The 19,593-nt window shown below is 46.6% G+C and overlaps 1 pseudogene; it reads left to right on the top strand.

Moving 5' to 3' along the window:
* The window catches only part of LOC135519634 (plakophilin-4-like), a 100,878-nt pseudogene that overhangs the window by 81,106 nt on the left and 179 nt on the right, over positions 1–19,593 (top strand).

Raw genomic sequence — 19,593 nt, 5'->3', positions numbered from 1 at the left:
CTCATCAGGGCTTTCCCCTGGTAAATGAGCTTATGGTTAGGAGAACCCACCCCCTTCCTCCATTTACAGAAACACACACACCTCCTGACATCTGCTGGCTCAGCCGTGTGTTCTACTAGCCCATATATCCATTCACTCTCCCTAGAAAGCCTGATGGGGAAGGCAACGTCTAGCCTATCAAGACGAGTTCCAAATGGCTCCCTTTTTATAGTGCTCTGCATCGGGAATAGGGTGCCATTTGGGATTCACCCCCAGGTGTAGCCACAAAATGAATTTAGCCACAAATAAATAATGAAACATGTTCCATTTGGTTTAAATAATGCAAAAACAAAGTTTTGGAGAAGTAAAAGTGCAATATGTACCATGTAAAAAAGCTAACGTTTGAGTTCCTTGCTCAGAACATGAGAACGTTGGTGGTTCCTTTTAACATGAGACTTCAATATTCCAAGGTAAGATGTTTTAGGCTGTAGTTAATACAGTATTTATAGGACTATTTCTCTCTATACCGTTTGTATTTCATATACCTTTGACTATTGGATGTTCTTATAGGCACTATGGTATTGCCAGTGTAACAGTATAGCTTCCGTCCCTCTCCTCGCCCCTACCTGGGCAGCCACACTCGAAGCATCGTTACCCATCTCTCCACAAAAGGGGAATAACTACTCCAAGTCTCAGAGCGAGTGACGTTTGAAACACTATTAGCGCACACCCAGCTAACTAGCTAGCCATTTCACATCGTTTACACCAGTCATTAGGCTGATAGGCTTGAAGTCATAAACAGCGCTGTGCTTGCGAAGAGCTGCTGGCAAAACACACGGAAGTGCTGTTTAAATTAATGCTTACGAGCCTGCTGCTGCCTACCATCGCTCAGTCAGACTGCTGTATCAAACCATAGACTTAATTATGACATAACACACAGAAATACGAGCCTTTGTTCATTAATATGGTCGAATCCAGAAACTTTCATTTCGAAAACAAAACGTTTATTAATTCAGTGAAATACGGAACCGTTCGGTATTTTATCTAACGGGTGGCATCCCGTTAGTCTAAATATTTCTGTTACATTGCACAGCCTTCAATGTTATGTCTTATTACGTAAAATTCTGGCAAATTAGTTTGCAATGAGCCAGGCTGCCCAAACTATTGCATATACCCTGACTCTGCGTGCAATGAACGCAAGAGAAATTACACAATTTCACCTGGTTAATATTACCTGTTAACCTAGATTTATTTTAGCTAAATATGCATGTTTAAAAATATATACTTCTGTGTATTGATTTTAAGAAAGGCATTGGTGTTTATGATTAGGTACAGTCGTCCAACGATTGTGCTTTTTTCGCAAATTCGCTTTTGTTAAATCATCCCCCAGCGTTGCATTGATTATATGCAACGCAGGACATGCTAGATAAACTAGTAATATCATCAACCATGTGTAGTTATAACTAGTGATTATGATTGATTGATTGTTTTTTATAAGATAAGTTTAATGCTCGCGAGCAACATACCTTGGCTTCTACTGCATTTGTGTAACAGTCAGGCTCCTCGTGGAGTGCAATGAGAGGCAGGTGGTTAGAGCATTTGACTAGTTAACCATAATGTTGCAAGATTGGATCACCCGAGCTGACAAGGTGAAAATCTGTCTTTCTGCCCCTGAACAAGGCAGTCTTAACTGACTTGCCTAGTTAAATAAAGGTATTAAAAAAAGAAATTGGCAAAATTGGCGCCCAAAAATACCGATTTCCGATTGTTATGAAAACTTGAAATCAGCCCTTATTAATCGGCTGTTCCGATTTAATCGAGCTCTACTTGAGACATGGGTTGTATATGTGTGTCATACAGAGGCTGAATGGGCAAGACAAAATATTGAAGTGCCTTTGAACAGGGTATGGTAGTAGGTGCCAGGCCAGGTGTACCGATTTGTGCCATGATCAACAGTTTGCTTTGTATATCAACAATGGTCCACCACCCAAAGGACATCCAGACAACTTGACTGTGGGAAGCATTGGAGTCAACATGGGCCAGCATCAATGTGGAACGCTTTTGACACCTTGTAGAGTCTACACCCCGAATTGAGGGCAAAAGGAGGCGCAACTCAATATTAGGAAGGTGTTCCTAATGGTTTGTGTACAGTCTATATGGCTAAGTGTTATTTTTTTCTGCTGAGAGCTGCAAAGAGAGCTTATTAACCCGTAAGGATGGAACAACGAATGCACTACATGACCAAAAGTATGTGGACACCTGCCCATTTGAACATCTTATTCCAAAATCATGGGCATTTAATATGGAGTTGTTCCCCCTTTGCTGCGATAACAGCCTCCACTCTTCTGGGAAGGATTTCCTCTAGATTTTGGAACATTGCTGCGGGGACTTGCTTCCATTCAGCCATTTGCATTGAGGTCCGGCACTGACATTCCAATTCATCTCAAAGGTGTTCAATGGGGTTGAGGTCAGTGCTCTGTGCAGGCCAGTCAAGTTCTTCCACACCGATCTTGACAAACCATTTCTGAAATGGACCTCGCTTTGTGCTCGGTGGCATTGTCATGCTGAAAGAGGAAAGGGCCTTCCCCAAACTGTTGCCACAAAGTTGGAAGTACAGAATGGTCTAGAATGTCATTGTATGCTGTAGCGTTAAGATTTCCCTTCACTGGAACTAAGCGGCCTTGCCCAACCGTGAAAAACAGCCCCAGACCATTATTCCTCCTCCACCAAACTTTACAGTTGGAACTATGCATTCAGGCAGGTAGCGTTCTCCTGGCATCCGCCAAACTCAGATTTGTCCCTCGGACTGCCAGATGGTAAAGCATGATTCATCACTCCAGAGAACGCGTTCCACTGCTCCAGAGTCCAATGGCGGCGAGGTTTACATCACTCCAGTCGACGCTTGGCATTGTGCATGGTGACCTTAGGCTTGTGTGCGGCTGCTCGGCCATGGAAACCCATTTCATGAATCTCCCAATGAACATCTTGCCGATTGTTGTTTCCAGAGGCAGTTTGGAACTCGGTAGTGAGTGTTGCAACCGAGGACAAAAGATTTTTACGCATTTCAGCACTCAGGGGTCCCGTTCTGTGAGCTTGTGTGGCCTACCACTTTGAGGCTGAGCCATTGTTGCTCCGAGATGTTTCCACTTCACATAACAGCACGTAGTGGATCGGGGCAGCTCCACCAGGGCAGAATTTTTTACAAACTCACTTGTTGGAAAGGTGGCATCCTATGACTGTGCACGTTGAAAGTCACTGAGCTCTTCAGTTAGGCCATTCTACTGCTATAGTTTGTCTATGGACATTGCATGGCTGTGTGCTCTATTTTATACACCTGTCAGCAATGGGTGTGGCTGAAATAACCAAATCCACTAATTTGAAGGGATGTCCACATACTTTTGTATATATAGTGTAGTTTGTTGGCCAAACCGTTCGGATGCTGAACAGTTTCGTGAGAAGACTGAATTTTGGGACGTCTTGTGCTCTTACAAACACCACTCTAGCTGTCACTTTTCACCTCAGATGCGGAAGTGTGACACTGGAGAATGCTGGTGAATTGAGAGACATCCAATGCAATATCTCTAGCTTAAACTGACAGATTTTATTTGTTTGATTTTTGTTTTTTTGTGCCAATTCAAGTTCCGCTGGGCACGGACATCAACTCTGAGGTTAAAAAGCTGGATCATTAAGAGAGAGAGAGTGGAGCAGAAAGATGTGGGCGGTGCGGCTTGACAAACTGCATAAAGCTACTGCCTTAGCGTTGCACAGAATTGGAAATGAGCCCTGAATTAATTTCAATTAAGTCAGTCTTTAGCAGCTTAACTGTCAAACTTCAGCACGGACATGCCGTTTTTTTTTCCTCTGAGCTCTCGCTAGCAATTTGAGCGTGTCTGAATTATTGCAGTTGATCCCCAGCTAGCTGTGGTGTGTGCTGCTGTGTAGTAGCTGTCACTGTGTGATGCTAATGGGGATTAGGGGTGACACACAGGAAGACACACGAGGCCGGTGGCAGTCTCTAACCCTGAGCCTGTACTACTGTCTGATTCTGCACCCCAAATGACACTCCCAATGGGCTCTGGTCAAAAACGAATGCACTTAAATTCGGGAATACGTTTCCATTCAGGACTCAGACTTACGCTCTCCGTCCCTTTAGGCATGCGGAGCTCGTACGCCAGTCAGCACAGCCAGCTGGGCCAGGACCTGAGGTCAGCAATGTCCCCTGACCGCCACATCACGCCCATCTACGAGGACAGGACCTTCCAGGGGCCCCTGTACCGTAGCCCCAACCACCACGACCCAGTGGACCTCAACAACTCCTCGCAGAGCGCCATCTACAGGAGTCCGTCAGGTAGAACACTAGACTGCTATGAGGTGCACCACGTGTCAAACTCGTTCCACGGAGGGCCGAGTGTCTGCAGGTTTTCGCTCCTCCATTGTACTTGATTGATGAATTCATGTCAATGATTAATAAGGAACTCACGTCACCTGGTTGTCTAGGTCTTAATTGAAAGGGAAAAACCTGAACCAGCAGACACTAGGCCCTCCATGGAATGACTTTGACAGCCCTGCTGTACACAATTGGTTTTCAAACCTCTCCTTGGGGACTCCCAGACCCTTCATATTTTAGTTGTAGCTCTGAACTAGCTCACCTGATTCACCTATTCAAGGGCTTAATGATTAGTTGACGAGTTGAATAGTAAACTTAAAATGCATGGAATGGCTTGTGGGCCCAAGGAGAGGTTTGAAAAACACTGCTCTACACTTCCATCTTAAGGCTGCAAAATTCAGGTAATTTTCGAAAAATGTCCAGGTCTTCCACAAATCCTGTTTGGAGGATTTGCTGCTTATTCCTTTCTTACTTATTCCAACCGCTGATTTCTCTAAAACTTTCCCAAAATGCCTAGGTTAACGTCATTTCAATGTCTAATGATGAGAACACTAATACAAGCAGGATGGAACCAAGGCATCAATAAGCTGATTTGATCAGCAGTGTTGGTGAGAAACAGATGGGTATGTTGAGGAGAGAGAGAGAGAGCAGTCTTTTAAATCATTTACAATGACTCTGTCATAGTTTAAACATAGCTGTTACATGGCTACTCCCCCTGCCTTTCCCACTCTAGTCCAGGTTCTCTCTTGCTCTCGTTCACTCTCACTCTCTCACTGTCTCTCCCGCTCTCTCTCTCTCTCTCTCTCGCTCGCTCGCTCACCCACTCCCCTCCCCCTTCTCTTTTTCTCTCTTATGTGATCTCTCCTGGGAACACTTTGTCCAAGCCAGACAGCCATCCAGCCCAGCCAGACTGCCTGCCTGCCTGCCAGTCTACCTATCTTGCCCTCCTTTCCTCCCTCCTTCGTCAGAGATGGGTCTGAGACAGGAGAGGAAGGAGACAGGCATGGGCTGATACGCCAGCCACAAAGGAGTCAATTACCTGTGTGTCACACTCATAATGAGAAGAGGGATGAGGGGCCAGGGAACAGCAGCGTGTCCACACAGTCAGCGTCCCAAATGGCACCCTATTCCCTATTTTAAGTGCTCAACACTTTTGATTGACCGGGGCCCAAAAGTAGGGCATGCTATCCCTTGTGTACTTTATAGGTAACAGGGCTCAATTTGGGAGGTAGCCACGGCCAGCTGGGTTTGGATGTTAGAATTCTATCATCGCTCCTCCAGCACACAGCCATTTAGCATCCTCTTTACAGCAGACGTGAGATCCTCACGGACTGATAAGTTCAGTAAAAAATGGTATTGATGCTCAGAAGACGACTCCTCTCAGATAACGATTAGCACCATGTTACGCTCGCGGCCCGGCTGTATTGAGAGGAAGGCAAAAAGGGTAGTTTGGAGTCTTTACCGAAGATCATTTGAAATAAAAAAAAATCTAATTTGATCCCCCAAGCACCCTTTGTTATAGTGTGAAATTCAATTTTGATGGACTTTTCCCCCAGTTCTCTTTCCATAAATTCTTTATCTACACTATTTCTGGTGGTCTGTATTTTTTGGGAGGTGACAACCAAGGTTTTTATGCTAAATGGAAATATCGATCCCTGTTGCAAAAAAGCAAGTCGCAGAGGTCATGATATCACAGATCTGGCCTATGAACTGCCAAATAGAGAGAGGTATTGATGTGAGCATTTTTTATTTTTGGAGGGCAGCTTCAAGTTGACGTGTTGTTTCTTGTAGGAGGGACTGTGTGTGTGTGTTTGTGTGTGTGTGTGTGTGCGTGTGCGCTGTGTGCAGGCCCAGTCCCTGCAGAATGGCAGGATAGAGATCTGACCGGAGGGAAGGAGAGCAGCAGTCACATGGTCTCTGCTCTGTTTGTTCGGAGCAGGAAGGCAGGCCAGGCTGTGTGTGTGTGTGTGTGTGTGAGAGAGAGTATGTAGGGCATATTGTGCTAGAAACTAGGTCACAATATCACAACGCAAGGAGGGGAGAGGGGCAGAAAAATAGACATTGTTTAAGGACGATGACACAGTTAAAATTATGGCAGACTAAATATTTACCCTGGCCTGGATGGAAGGATATCCTGTTGGTGTGTTAGCTTAGCACTGCTGCTGTTTCACCTAAAGAGGGAGGACTGTGTATCTATTCCTGTGTCGGACACAGCCAGGGCTCACTGGCCTCAGGCCACACTGAAGCAGGGAGGAGAGGAGAGAGGGATGAGAGGAAGTGTGTTGCTGGATCACCTACTACAAGGCAGACGAGCCCTGTGAAAAAACCTGCAGGATCTGGCTTGCTCAGTCCTACATCGTTAATGAACTAAACGACAACAACAAAACGGTCCCTTTTTGAAGGAGGAGTAGTGTGGAATCATGGGAGCACCATTTTACCCTCTTTCATTAAGTGGATCCAGATTGGAAGAAACGGTGTGTGCGAGTCAAAAAGTGTTTTCCACTCCGGTCAGCACGCCTCGGCGTGTGTCCCAAATGGCACCCTATTCCTTATAGAGTGCACTACTTTTAACCAGAGCCCTATGTGCCATGGTCAAAAGTAGTGCACTATTCAGAGAAAAGGGGTTCTGTTTTGGTCACATTTTCTGAGGTGAAAAAGGTTTGAAAATACACTGCTAATCTTCACTAGCCCAGGGAGTTGTAGATGAGGTCTGGTAGCTGCTGTATACTTGTCTTGTTCGATATCAATCTGAGTTGTTTTTCGTTGGTCTCTCAGGCATAGGGACCCTCCAGAGGACCTCCAGCCAGCGTAGTGCCATGACGTACCAAAGAAGCAACTACGCTCTGAACACGGCGGCCACATACGCAGAGCCCTACCGCTTGGCTCAGTACCGGCCCTCCGAGGGCAACTACGTCAGGCAGCCGGTCGTCATGGATGACGGGGCCACCCGCTCGCCCTCCATAGACAGCATCCAGAAGGACCCAAGGTAAAGCACTAGGCTCTAAGCCACTAAGCTACAAGCGCTGGGTCGTTGTCATTAGTCCGCACTTTAGCAAAACTTTGCACCATAAAACGGAAACATCCGTTTCTTATTGGACGAATTCTGACAGATCCCTCCCTGTTTTGAACGGTTTGGTTCCGACTAATTCATCCCTCCCTTGTCATTCACTGGGTTTTAACAGTGCTTCTAACCTTGCTTACGGGGCTACTACTGTATATACTGCTGGGTCAACACTAGTGTTACTGTTCACACACACACCGCCCCCTGGGCAGCCATCCAGAGCCTTAGCCATTAAGATACAGATGTAGGATCTTAATTTGAGCCAAGTTTACTACAGCAGGAAAATAATGCCACAGCAACTGGAAATGTGAATTATTATGTGGATTATAATTAATGGATGTTTTTTTTTGTAGGAGTTTATACATTTTTTTTGTTTTGGCAAATCAAGTAACATTTTTAAGTGGAAAACCTTGAATACACTAGAGGTTTTCATTTCCTGCACAAATGGCTAGACGGACCACTCTACAAAGGACCCCCTGTTTCAGTGAACTGCTGTGTCTGCTCTTGCTATAGAGGCGTGTGTACTATGTAAGCATGGCTGGGTTTGTGGACCCGGAGCGCTGAACCCCTGACCTTGGGAGTGCTGTTCACACCCGGAGTCCTGCTCTAGCTGAGAGCAGTGAGAGGGTGACAGCAGGCCTCCCGCCCTGCCTGCTCTACACAGCAGACCATGCTCAGACCAAGGGTGCCTCCTGACTCTCCCCTATATAGTGGCTATGGGCCCTGGTCAAAGTAGTGCACTATAAAGGGAGTAGGGTGCCATTTGGGTCGCAATCCAGAGGCAGGCCTTAAAAGCACCTGCACTAAGAAAAGGCATGTTTCATCAACTGGGTCTCTACTGCCAAACGGATGACATGTAGCAGTGGTGATGGTATCAACCTTTTGTGTCCCCCGGGGTAATTTAGAAGAAAAATTGTATTTTGATTGGACTGGCGTCTTGCTTCATGTAACACGCTGAGGCAAGGGCAGGCGCGTTACAGCCGACACCTCACACATCAACACAGCCAATTCTGTCACAATGTGGACGTGCACCCCACTTTCCTACTTTCTTATTTCCTCTCCTTTTCTTTACTCCGCTAGTCAGAAGAGATTTTTTGGCAGTCAGAGATAAATACAAGTTCTGAACCAGAAGCAGACTTGGTAATATCTACTCTTTTCTCTTGTCACAAAGGTCATTCGTTCTAGTTGACGTCTTTTTAGACAGCCTCATGAGTCAGGAGAAGCTCATCACAGTGACTCTCCAAAAGGCAAGACATGCCTTCTGGTCTTACAAATAAAACCGGAATGAAATCTCAGCCTTATTATATATTGGGAGAAAAGCAACAATCCTGCAGTGTAATAGATGTCAATGTCATTTCCTGGTGCTTGAAACGTGTAGCCGTGTGCCCCAGCCCTGTGGACCGTGGGTGGATAGAGCTGTGTGCTGACTTTGTACTGCTCTGTGTGTGTGTCTCTGTGCGCGTCTGTCTATCTCTCTGTCTGTGTTCCAGGGAGTTTGCCTGGCGTGACCCCGAGCTGCCCGAGGTCATTCATATGCTGCAGCACCAGTTCCCCTCGGTGCAGGCCAACGCCGCTGCATACCTGCAGCACCTGTGCTTCGGCGATAATCGAGTCAAGGCGGAGGTACATTACGTACGCACTGCTCCCCCCAGATCCTTCGTCAGTCCCCAGCATGCAAATCACTGTCATGTGCTGCCCATCCCAAGGGGGGGGGGGGGGGAATAGGCATGTGGCAGTCGTGACATTCTGTCAGCCAGTGGTTGTGTAAATAATAACTACCGGTCTCATGGTAAATGACCGTTTAATGAACATCAACACGTTTAGCCTGAAAGCCACTGATGCAGACCTTTGGAACATCTACATTTTGTAAAAACCTCAAACAAATCCATGTTTTTTTATTTTTTTTATTTTACTAGGCAAGTCAGTTAAGAACAAATTCTTATTTTCAATGACGGCCTAGGAACAGTGGGTTAACTGCCTGTTCAGGGGCAGAACGACAGATTTGTACCTTGTCAGCTTGGGGATTCGAACTTGCAACCTTTCGGTTACTAGTCCAACGCTCTAACCACTAGGCTACCCTGCCGCCCCATGTAACACAGCCTACGCCTTCACATTAAATCCGTTATTTATTTTAGACTGATCTAAAGAAACGTGATATGAAGAAAATGTAGCCTATTTCAGAAGAACAGAATAGCATACTCTGAGTTGTCCTTATGTTAGGTCCTGATCTGGCTATGCCATATGGCTGTGGGCTACACTAGTTAATTTAGCAGACAAGATTTGCTTAGGATTCCGTGGCAATATTTTATAGCATGAAGGATACGATTGAACATAGCCGAATAAAATAGAAAGGCTATTTTCTCCAAATGATTTCTGACGTGATGCGCACATGCGGCTGTTCTGTGCTGAGCGGTTAACGAAGAAACAGGTCCTCCTATATGCTTAGTTTAGGGATATTTATGCAACTTTAGTTGTGATACAAACGTTGGGCTAGATGTTTTCATTTTGAATACATTCTAAGGCGGCATGATGCGAAGTTGCATGAAAGGCATGAGTTCTGCGTTGTTTCTTGCGCAGGCTGCACACACTTATATTCTCACCAGGCCTCATATTTCCCAGCGGCATCCCCCTTGTGTGGACGTAATGCCCCATAAAATCAATCTATGCCTTGCAACCAAAGTGGCCCAATGTGCCCTCGGGCTGAATATAATAATTATAATTCCCTTCTCCCGGCAGATATCTCAATTTTAGCCTTACGTGATCAAGTCCTTCTCACAGGCAATTTAGCTCCAAAGTAGGCTACAAGTGAAGAGACACATCGGGGACGCGACTATGCGCATCCTTATCGAATTCCGAGGCGCACATTGAAGATGCTAGAAGAACTGTCCCAATTTACTCAGCCAACAAGATGAGTAGGCCTAACAAACAGCAAAAGCACTAGCCTACAGTATGTCAATCTCCTATCCCCCATAGTACAGAAGTTGGTCAACTTGTCCTACTGTGTGAGAATAAATATTTCAAACAAACTCTAGGACAGTTGTGGGATGCGATAGATCCCAAATGAATACAACCACTCGCATCAAACTATTAAAAAAAACAATGTGAGGCTGAGGCAACAGATCAGAACATTTCCTGTCGCTTTCTTCACGTTATAAGCTCAGCAATGCACACACGGCAGTAGGCTATAAGCGCGAATGTTCCAACATGCAACAATTAGCGGGAAAACACTGTTCTCAAAAGGTGACCGCAAATGCGATTTATGCATGTAATGCTTTAAAAAAAATATATAGCAGCATTTTAATGGTTAGAATTATCTTCCCCCAAACTTGAAACGCTCTCGCCGCCTCTATATGCCAGTTAGGCTTAATTTTAGTTGTGATACAAACCTTATCAAAACATGCAGGCCTATGGGCTAGGCTACATGAGGTGTGTGATTATGATTTGGAAAAAGTCACACAAAAAAAAAAGTTTCTTGCCTCACTGTGCACGTTGGGCATCATTCACAAGTGATATCGTCACCCATCAGACTATTCTTAACTTAATCTTGTTTTTACATATACTAAATAATATACTGTATGTGAAATTAGTTTAGATTTAGAATGGACGATTATCCTGAGCCTGTCTCAGAACATGTCAGGCCCCCCGAGTAGTGCAGCATCGCAGTGGGTTTGATACCAGGCTGTGTCACGACAGGATGTGACCGAGAGTCCCATAGGGCACAATTGGCCCAGCGTCGTGAGGGTTTGAGGGGGGGGGCTTTACTTGGCTCATTGCGCTCTAGTGACTCCTTGTGGCAGACCTGGCTCCTGCAGGCTAACTTTGGTCGTCAGTTGGGCGGTGTTTCCTCCGACACATTGGTGCAGCTGGGTTAAGTGGGTGTGTGTTAAGAAGCGCGGTTTGGCAGGTCATGTTTCAGAGGGCGCCTCTCCCAAACCCATTGGGAATTTGCAGCGATGAGACGAAATCGCAATTGAATATCACGAAATTGGGTAGAAAAAGGGGGTAAAATAAACCACAAAAAAGACACATCGTCTATATACTTAAATTGCAAATGGACACTTTTTCCATGGTTAATTTCCATGTTGTAAGCAAAGAAATGGGCTTATTATTAGGAATGTTTAGAAATAAATACAGTGCATTCGAAAAGTATTCAGACCCCTTCCCCTCCACATTTTGTTACATTACAGCCTTATTCTAAAATGGATAACATTTATTTTTATGCACAATACCCCACAATGTCAAAGTGAAAACAGGTTTTAGACATTTTTACACAAAAAATTAAAAGGACTCATGACCGCCGGTGTGGCGGTATTACGGTCACTGTAACAACCCTAGGGGTGAATCTCCAATTGTATTTATTTGATTCCTCACGTCCTCCCTTCTCATCTCCTTCTCATAACGTACGGGAGGAACCTCAGATATTTTCTTGCAATGCATTTTGAGAAGGGGCCAATGAGAGCGGACTTGAGGAATCAAGGAAATGCAATTGAGATTCACCCAGGCTTTGAGAGACTATGCTGCTGCAGAGGCTCTCTCCTTCTCTCTCTTTCCCTCCCTGGCTGGGCTGGGGTGGCGGCTCCATTCCACTCCAGCTCCCTCTGGAATTTCACAGCTCCACAGGGTGCTGGTACTGTCGCCGGAGTTGCCGGCTGGAAATGCTGATCTCTCAAGATCCGTAGTGGCTTCACTGAGCATACAAAACATTAACACCTGCTCTTTCCATAACATAGACTGACCAGGTGAAAGCTATGATCCCTTATTGATGTCACTTGTTAAATCCACTTCCATCAGTGTAGCTGAAGGGGAGGAGACAGGTTAAAGAAGGACTTTTAAGCCTTGAGACAATTGAAACCTGGATTGTGTATGTGTTCCATTCAGAGGGTGAATGGGCAAGTCAGTATTAGGAAGGTTAGGTATACTCAGTGTATCGTTTAAGCATTTTATGCGATCACTGAAGATATGCAGTGTATTTTCTATGTGTCTTTCATCTGTTATAAAGAAAGCCATTGGTATCTATTCTCCGCATCCCTTACATGAATAAATACAAAGCCCAGATTTATGTTGTCAGAGCGATACTCAGAACATAGTTACTACACGTTCCTGCTCAATCCATGTTCAGTTCCTTATCAAATATTTGTGACATTGATCCTGCATGACTGAACCTCTGTCCTCACCGTTTTGTCATTCCCGTGGTGTTTTACTGCACAAACCAATGAGTTATGCTCAAGGCCTTCTTGATGACTCGCCGCACCCTCTAGGTGTGCCGTCTAGGGGAATCAAACACCTGGTGGACCTGTTGGACCACAAAACCCTGGAGGTCCAGAGGAACGCCTGTGGAGCTCTGAGGAACCTGGTCTACGGGAAAGCCACGGACGACAACAAGGTGGCCGTGAGAAACGCAGGTGGCGTCCCCGCTCTGCTCAGACTGCTGAGGAAGACTGTAGACGCAGAAGTGAGAGAGCTGGTCACGGGTAAGAGAGGGAGTGTGTCAGCGTGGTGCATTCAGTGTGTGTGTGTGTGTGTGTGTGCGCACGTTGGTGAATTCACTCTGTCTTGTTTTTCCCCAGATTTTTCTGGGTAAGAAACAACGTTTATTTAAAATGGCCCTTTTTAACCCTGGAACTCCACGGAGCGTGCCTTCCCACAGCCTGGATCTGTGTGCTATTCTCTTTCTTTCTCTCTTTCTCTGCCCTCTGGCGTATTCGCAGTGGTCACAGTTCCACAATATTTCACTCATCCATTATTCAGTGACGTTTGCCCAAATCAAATCCACTGGAGTTCCACTACTGGGTTTTTTGTGGGACAGGAACATTACTACACAACCTAAAGTAGAGCTGTTCAATTATTAATCTTCTCGTCTGCCTGCCAGCCTTGCCAGTCCGCTTCGTCAGTCGTTTGGCATTAGTCATTGGATGTGAGGAACTGGCAGATACTAGGGGACAACTGGTCAGGACCAGGCCAGACCAGAATACACATGATCCCAAATGGCACCCTATTCCCTAAATGCAGCACTACTTTTGACTGGTACCCATGGGGAATAGGGTGCCATTTGCCAAGGTGGCTGAATCAGCTGTTTGTGTACAACTCAGCTCCATGCTCTACTCTGACTAGCTCTACCTCTACCACAGTGCAGAATCCAATTGCTCCGTTCTGTAGTGATACGTTGTGGAAGTGAAGTGGAGATGTGGCTCGAGTCTCGTGTCAATCAAGTTGGTGTTTGTTTTGATTTTTCTCAAAGCGCGGTGAACTCCAAAGGAGAAAGAAGAGACAATTGTTCTTAGGGTCTCCTCGGCACTGAAAACATGCTTCACGACTGTATAAATCTGAAGCATCCGGTTGGCATTTCCACTCACCACCAAATGGTGATGAGAGGAAGCGCAGTGGGAGAAGATGGTAGCGAGAGAGATTTTGGCCGACGCTCTGCAAATGTTCTCATCGATGAAACATCTGATCTCAATACAGTTTTCAGAGTGGACAAAGTTTTTTTTGTAGACTTTACCCTATGCCAAAGTTTCTAAATATTGTGTTGTCTAGGAGTTGAAGGGCGAATTGAGTCATTGCACACAGAGTAGGCGGTCCCTAATGGAAATACGCAAATACATGCTAGAACACGCCAATAGGATCTCGCTAGCTCGTGCTCGGCTCTGCCCACCACCTTGCTTGTTCTGCCCACTATGATGAATGTGCTCCCATTGGAAATGACAGGCTGTGGTCTATCTTGGGTTAGTTATGAAAAATATTTGCTGATGGGTTGAATTAAGGAACTAACGAATCCGAGCCACATGCAGTCTATAACAGAAGGGAGTAAGGGGGGATAGAATCACTGGCATTACGGTCACTTCTAGCTGGTCTAATCCATTCTCATTCAAAAGGGAGGCCAGTTGAACGCAGATGTGTGTCGTACAAATCTTGGACTAAATTGCTTTGATGTGTTGTGAGCACTTCTTACGACTGTGTGTGTGAAAAAAAAGAAACGGCTAATTGGCAGTTGAGGACCCAGAATACCATGCAATTTAAGAAGGTCGGCGATCACACCGTCCCCTCTGGATAATCACGACCAATCAGAACAATTGACACGAGGAGCTTTCTGCCGCACTTCCTGCTGGCCAAAGCCAATGGGGACTGACAGGACTTAGGCTGGTCCCCTATTCCCTATTTGGTGCACTACTTTGGACCGGAACCATATGGGTGCCATTTGGGATGCATTTTCTCACCAACACCCCTCTGACACATTTCCACCCATGAAAAGAGCCATGTGCTGTATGGTAAAAGAGTACCAGGGTGCACTCAGCCTGTCCACCTCTGAGCTTTACTGGCAGGACATGTTTATTCTACTCCCCGGTATGTCAGTGCTCCGTGTGAGCCACTACGGTAGCAGGAGGAGCCCCCTCTCTCCTCTTTTCTACCCAGGTCAGGGGGTCATTTTTTGGGGACGTGTGAAGCAATCTAGCCCTGGTCCCTGATTCCCCTAGCAGCTGTTGTGGTTATTGGCTTGTCCTCAAAAGGCCTCTGAGATTAAAGGGACAGGCCTCCCCTGGTTGTCGTCACCCCAGTGGCAGTACAGGTGTCACCTGGCCCCTACGGACAGCTTGGCCCTGAACTGTGTCATCACAGCCTCTCTCTATATACACACACACACAACGGCCCTGTCCTAGAACACAGTCTATCCGTATGTGACCCCACTGTTATCATTGCTGTCGCAAATATTTATTTAACTAGGTAAGTCAGTTAAAGAACAAATTCTTATTTTACAATGACTGCCTACACTGGGAGCAGTGGTACACACACAACCTGGGATGGAACAAAATGACAGTACATTATATTACATTAGTTTGCATGTGTGGAATCTGCTCCTGCTTTCCTATGTTGACGAGGCTTCCCTCGAATAGAAGTACCTATGTGTAGGAGTTCAGGTGACAGTCAGCTACAAGCCTAACCTTGTGTTGTGTGTGTGTGTGTGTGTGTGTGTGTGTGTTTCCAGCGTGCTGATGGGGAAAACCGCCCCGCTGTGCTCATCTCCTGGGCAGTGTTCCTTTTTTGAAATTGAATAGAGCTCATCAAGGAAGGCACACTGGAGCTGCTGCAAAGCATCCATTTCCTCAGATGTAGGGCAGAGTACAGATTGTCACCTAGCTCACCCTGCAGCCGCTGTGGAAATACACTGAGACCTCAGACACACAGTTATACTGTAGTGGTCAGCCACACCCGATGGACTGGGGGGGGGGGGACAACTAAACTCATAGTACTAACCACCTCTCTCCTCTGTCCCCCACTGGCCTAGGAGAATAACCCTGTCAGAGCTAGTCTTGATTTTTGATTGTGCATGTTAGAGCAAACCCTGGGCTTTGACCAGAGACGGGACTGTCCCAAATGGCACCCTATTCTCTATGGGCCGTGTTCAAAAGTAGTACGCTCTGTAGGGAGAATAGGGTGGCATTTGGGATGCCGGGCCAGGTCAACATATGGCCCCCGGCCTCTTAGCAACTGTTATCCAGCCCCTCCCCCCACTTCATCTGATTATTGATACTGTTGGGTCTGGCATTGCAATGGATCTGCACGCTCATACCAGCTCCACAGCACGCCAGCACACATGCCCCTCTAAATCGGTCGCTTTCAGAGCCAACAAATGCCTGATCGACGCACAATTCGCACAATTCGGCCAATCAGAGCCTGTTAATACCCGACCACACCCACCGCACCCTTACTCTAGCCAATCGGTAGCGGCTGAACGTCTAAGCCACGCCAGCTCAAGCCCAGGGTACTATAATGACTGTCCTGGCTTCAGCACCTCATCCCTGCAGACAGTAACTGAATAACAAGCGCAGTGGATTCGTTATGGGGCGGAATGGAGCCCTTTAGCCAAGCTATGAGACACACACACACACACACACACACACACACACACACTCCCCCCTATCGCTCTCTCTTTCACACAAACAAGTGCACATACACTCTTTCTTACACACACACACACACACACACACACTCCCTAACTTTATAAATCTAGGCCACAGTCAAATGATATGTCTTTCAAGGATCGATCCGAAGGCAGGTGATTGGCTCCCGTGTCACAGCGTATTGCCTCTTCAGCTCGGGCGTTCATTTACATTGGGCTAGTGTTCCCATGCCTGGCTAACATATCCATCACAGGAGGTTGGCGTCCCCTTAATTGGCGGCACCTTAATTGGGCTCGTGGTGATGGCTGGAGTTGAACGGTATCAAATCCATCAAAACTTAAGGTTTCCATCCGTTTGTTTCCATTCCATTTGCTCGGTTCCTGCTATTATTTTGAGTCATCCTCCCCCCAGCAGCCTCCTCTGGTATACATACAGTATAAAGAACTGAGCCCAGACCAAGCTGAGAGATCAAGCCTCCGTGCACAATTCACACAGGCGGTTCCATCAGACTCTCAAATGTGACACATGGGAATCGCTGGGCTTTATAGAGACAACTGTCAGTCACACCTCACTGGACTCTGCTGCAGATTTTATCCCAAGTTTCAAAAGACTGCAGAACAGGGCCAGTTTAAAGGCTGTTTCTTCAAGTAGAGCTTTAGGGGGCGATGAGGAGGAGCGGGGTGGGGGGGGGGGGGGGGGGTTATGATGGCTAGGGAGACAGACCTGGATCATTTCAGTTTGCCTGGGTGCTTTATTCTAGCCGTGTGTGTGTGTGTGTGTGTGTGTGTGTGTGTGTGTGTGTGTGTGTGTGTGTGTGTGTGTGTGTGTGCGTGTGCGTGCGTGCGTGCGTGCGTGCGTGCGTGCATTATCACTACATTACGAGGCTCTCATCCCGAGGGAGTTCTCGAAGGGAGTTCGCCATCGGAGAAAGCCAAGGCAAAGGCTAAGCTAGTAGAGAACGGCACTAAGTCACCGCAGAGGGGTTGGACTGAAATGAATCCCAGGGCCTGAGAATAGACGTTCTAGGTGAGCTTACAGCTGCGGGATGAAGCCTCACACGGCACTGGCAGGTGCAGATGTTAACCGCGGAGAGACGCTTTCATGGGTCGCTCGGGCCAAGCTGCGACGGTTTTGGACCCCCATGATAGTAACGGCCGTAAGGTTGTTATTGCCGCTATTTCATTAAAGTGTGAATGGACCTTGTATTGAACTGGGGAACTCCACGGATAGGGATACCTGTCTGTCTGTTATGCCTTGCAGGCATCCCCTTTAGGGATCGCTATAGTAATGGGTGTGATGACCTCCATTGGTTTAATTGGAGAGAAAACAAACAGTGGCTAGGATACATAAACACTGGGGTGGATAGAGGAGAGCTCAAGGAAGCGACGAAGATCACACACACACACACACACATACACACATACACACATACATACATACATACATACATACATACATACATACATACCAGGCATCACTCCCATCCCATGCTTCCTATCCTCACACATCCAAAGAGATCAGCCAGTCAGTGGGGGTGTAGATAGATCTCCTCTGCTGTGCCTGCAGTGTTAGAGGTAGTAACTATGGGTGCTTCCCAAGTGGCACCCTATTCCCTGTATAGTGCACTGCTTTTGACCAGGGCCCATAGGGTTCCCATAGGGATCTGGTCAGAAGTAGTGCATTACATAGGGAATAGGGTGCCATTGGACTCTGGTCAAAAGTAGCACGTTTAAATAGGGAAAAGGGTCCTATTTTGGGATGCATTCTATGAGTCTCTCTCTCTCTCTCTCTGTGGTTAGACAGGAGCAGAGCTGCAGCCCTGTAGAAATCGGCCTGTGTTTTCTGCTTCCGGGAACAGCCATCTGAGTTAAAAGAACGTGCTCCACACGGGTTAATCTGGAGCAGATGCAGAATCAAAGGGCGCCTCCATCGCAAATTTTACTAGGACTATTACTGGTTACCCTAAGTACATTTGAAACTAATACAATTATTACAGAATATCGGGAGACATGTTGCATTATCCAGATGATGCGTTGAGCCAGTATCTTGCGGTGTCTTGTGTTCATCTCAAGAGAGACATTTCTTCCTCACTTGAGGATATCTAAAGCTTTTTAAGATCCTATTCGATGCAGATACCTGACATCTCTGTTCTGCTGGCGGATGGCTTTCATTTGTTATATGAGGGCTATTATTTTTCCTCTGATCCTCTCTTCTCCCTGTGTGGTACTGAGCTATAAAAAGCCCCTGGATCTTGGCAGCTCTGGAGGGCTAGCCTAACTGCACACGACAGCTGACACAACCAGGGGTTTGTTTGTGGGCCGGTCTCTCTCTCTCTCTCTAACGTGCCCCCCCCCCCCCCCCCCCCCTTTCCTGTCCCTCCTGCTTCTCTGCAGGGGTGCTGTGGAACCTGTCCTCCTGTGATTCCGTCAAGATGACAATCATTCGGGATGCCTTAACTACTCTGACAAACACTGTGATCATACCTCACTCTGGATGGAGCAGCTCGACGTTTGACAATGACCACAAGCTCAAGTTCCACTCGTCTCTGGTCCTGAGGAACACAAGTGGCTGTCTGAGGTAATGGACATTTTGAGCTTGATGCTACCACCCCCTTCTGGATGTTTTAAAGCTACTGCAAATGAAGCATGGCCTGGTAATCTCTGACTGTATTTAGTGTGGTAAAGAAAATGTACAAACAAAATACACAGAATTAGAAGGCTGTGCACTTACAGATTCAATGCGGTGCCTGTTGATCCACCCACCCATAATGCAAGGCGTAGATGGGTATTATGTTATGGTTGCCCAGTAAGTATAATCACTCTGCAACCCAGCTGTAGTACAGGTTATTCTCGCTCTCTAGCCACCCTGCCAGTGCCCCCCTTTGTGAAGGCAATGGATGCATCCCAAATGGCTCCCATTATGGATGGGGTGGAGCAAGTCAACCCCACGACACCTGCCAGCGTTGCGCTACAGGAACAAACACAAACAGCGTTTCATCTGCTTCCCAAATGCTACCCTGTTCCCTTTTTATAGTGCGCTACTTTTGACCAAAAGCCTTTGGGGGCCTTGTTGAAAGCAGTGTACTAAATAGGTAATAGGGTACCGTTTTGGGACCCAGCCTTGCCTATTTTTCCATGGCTGTTTGTGTACGTTGTGATTTATTTGGGTGTTTGTATGTACTGTAGGGCCATATGTCTGTGTCCTGAAAAGTGTGTGTCGTTTCATAAGGAACCTGAGCTCGGCGGGGGAGGAGGCTAGAAAACAGATGC

This window comes from Oncorhynchus masou, chromosome 29, assembly GCF_036934945.1.
Source record: "Oncorhynchus masou masou isolate Uvic2021 chromosome 29, UVic_Omas_1.1, whole genome shotgun sequence".
NCBI classification, from domain to species: domain Eukaryota; kingdom Metazoa; phylum Chordata; class Actinopteri; order Salmoniformes; family Salmonidae; genus Oncorhynchus; species Oncorhynchus masou.
This window is presented reverse-complemented; position numbering and strand designations above follow the sequence as displayed.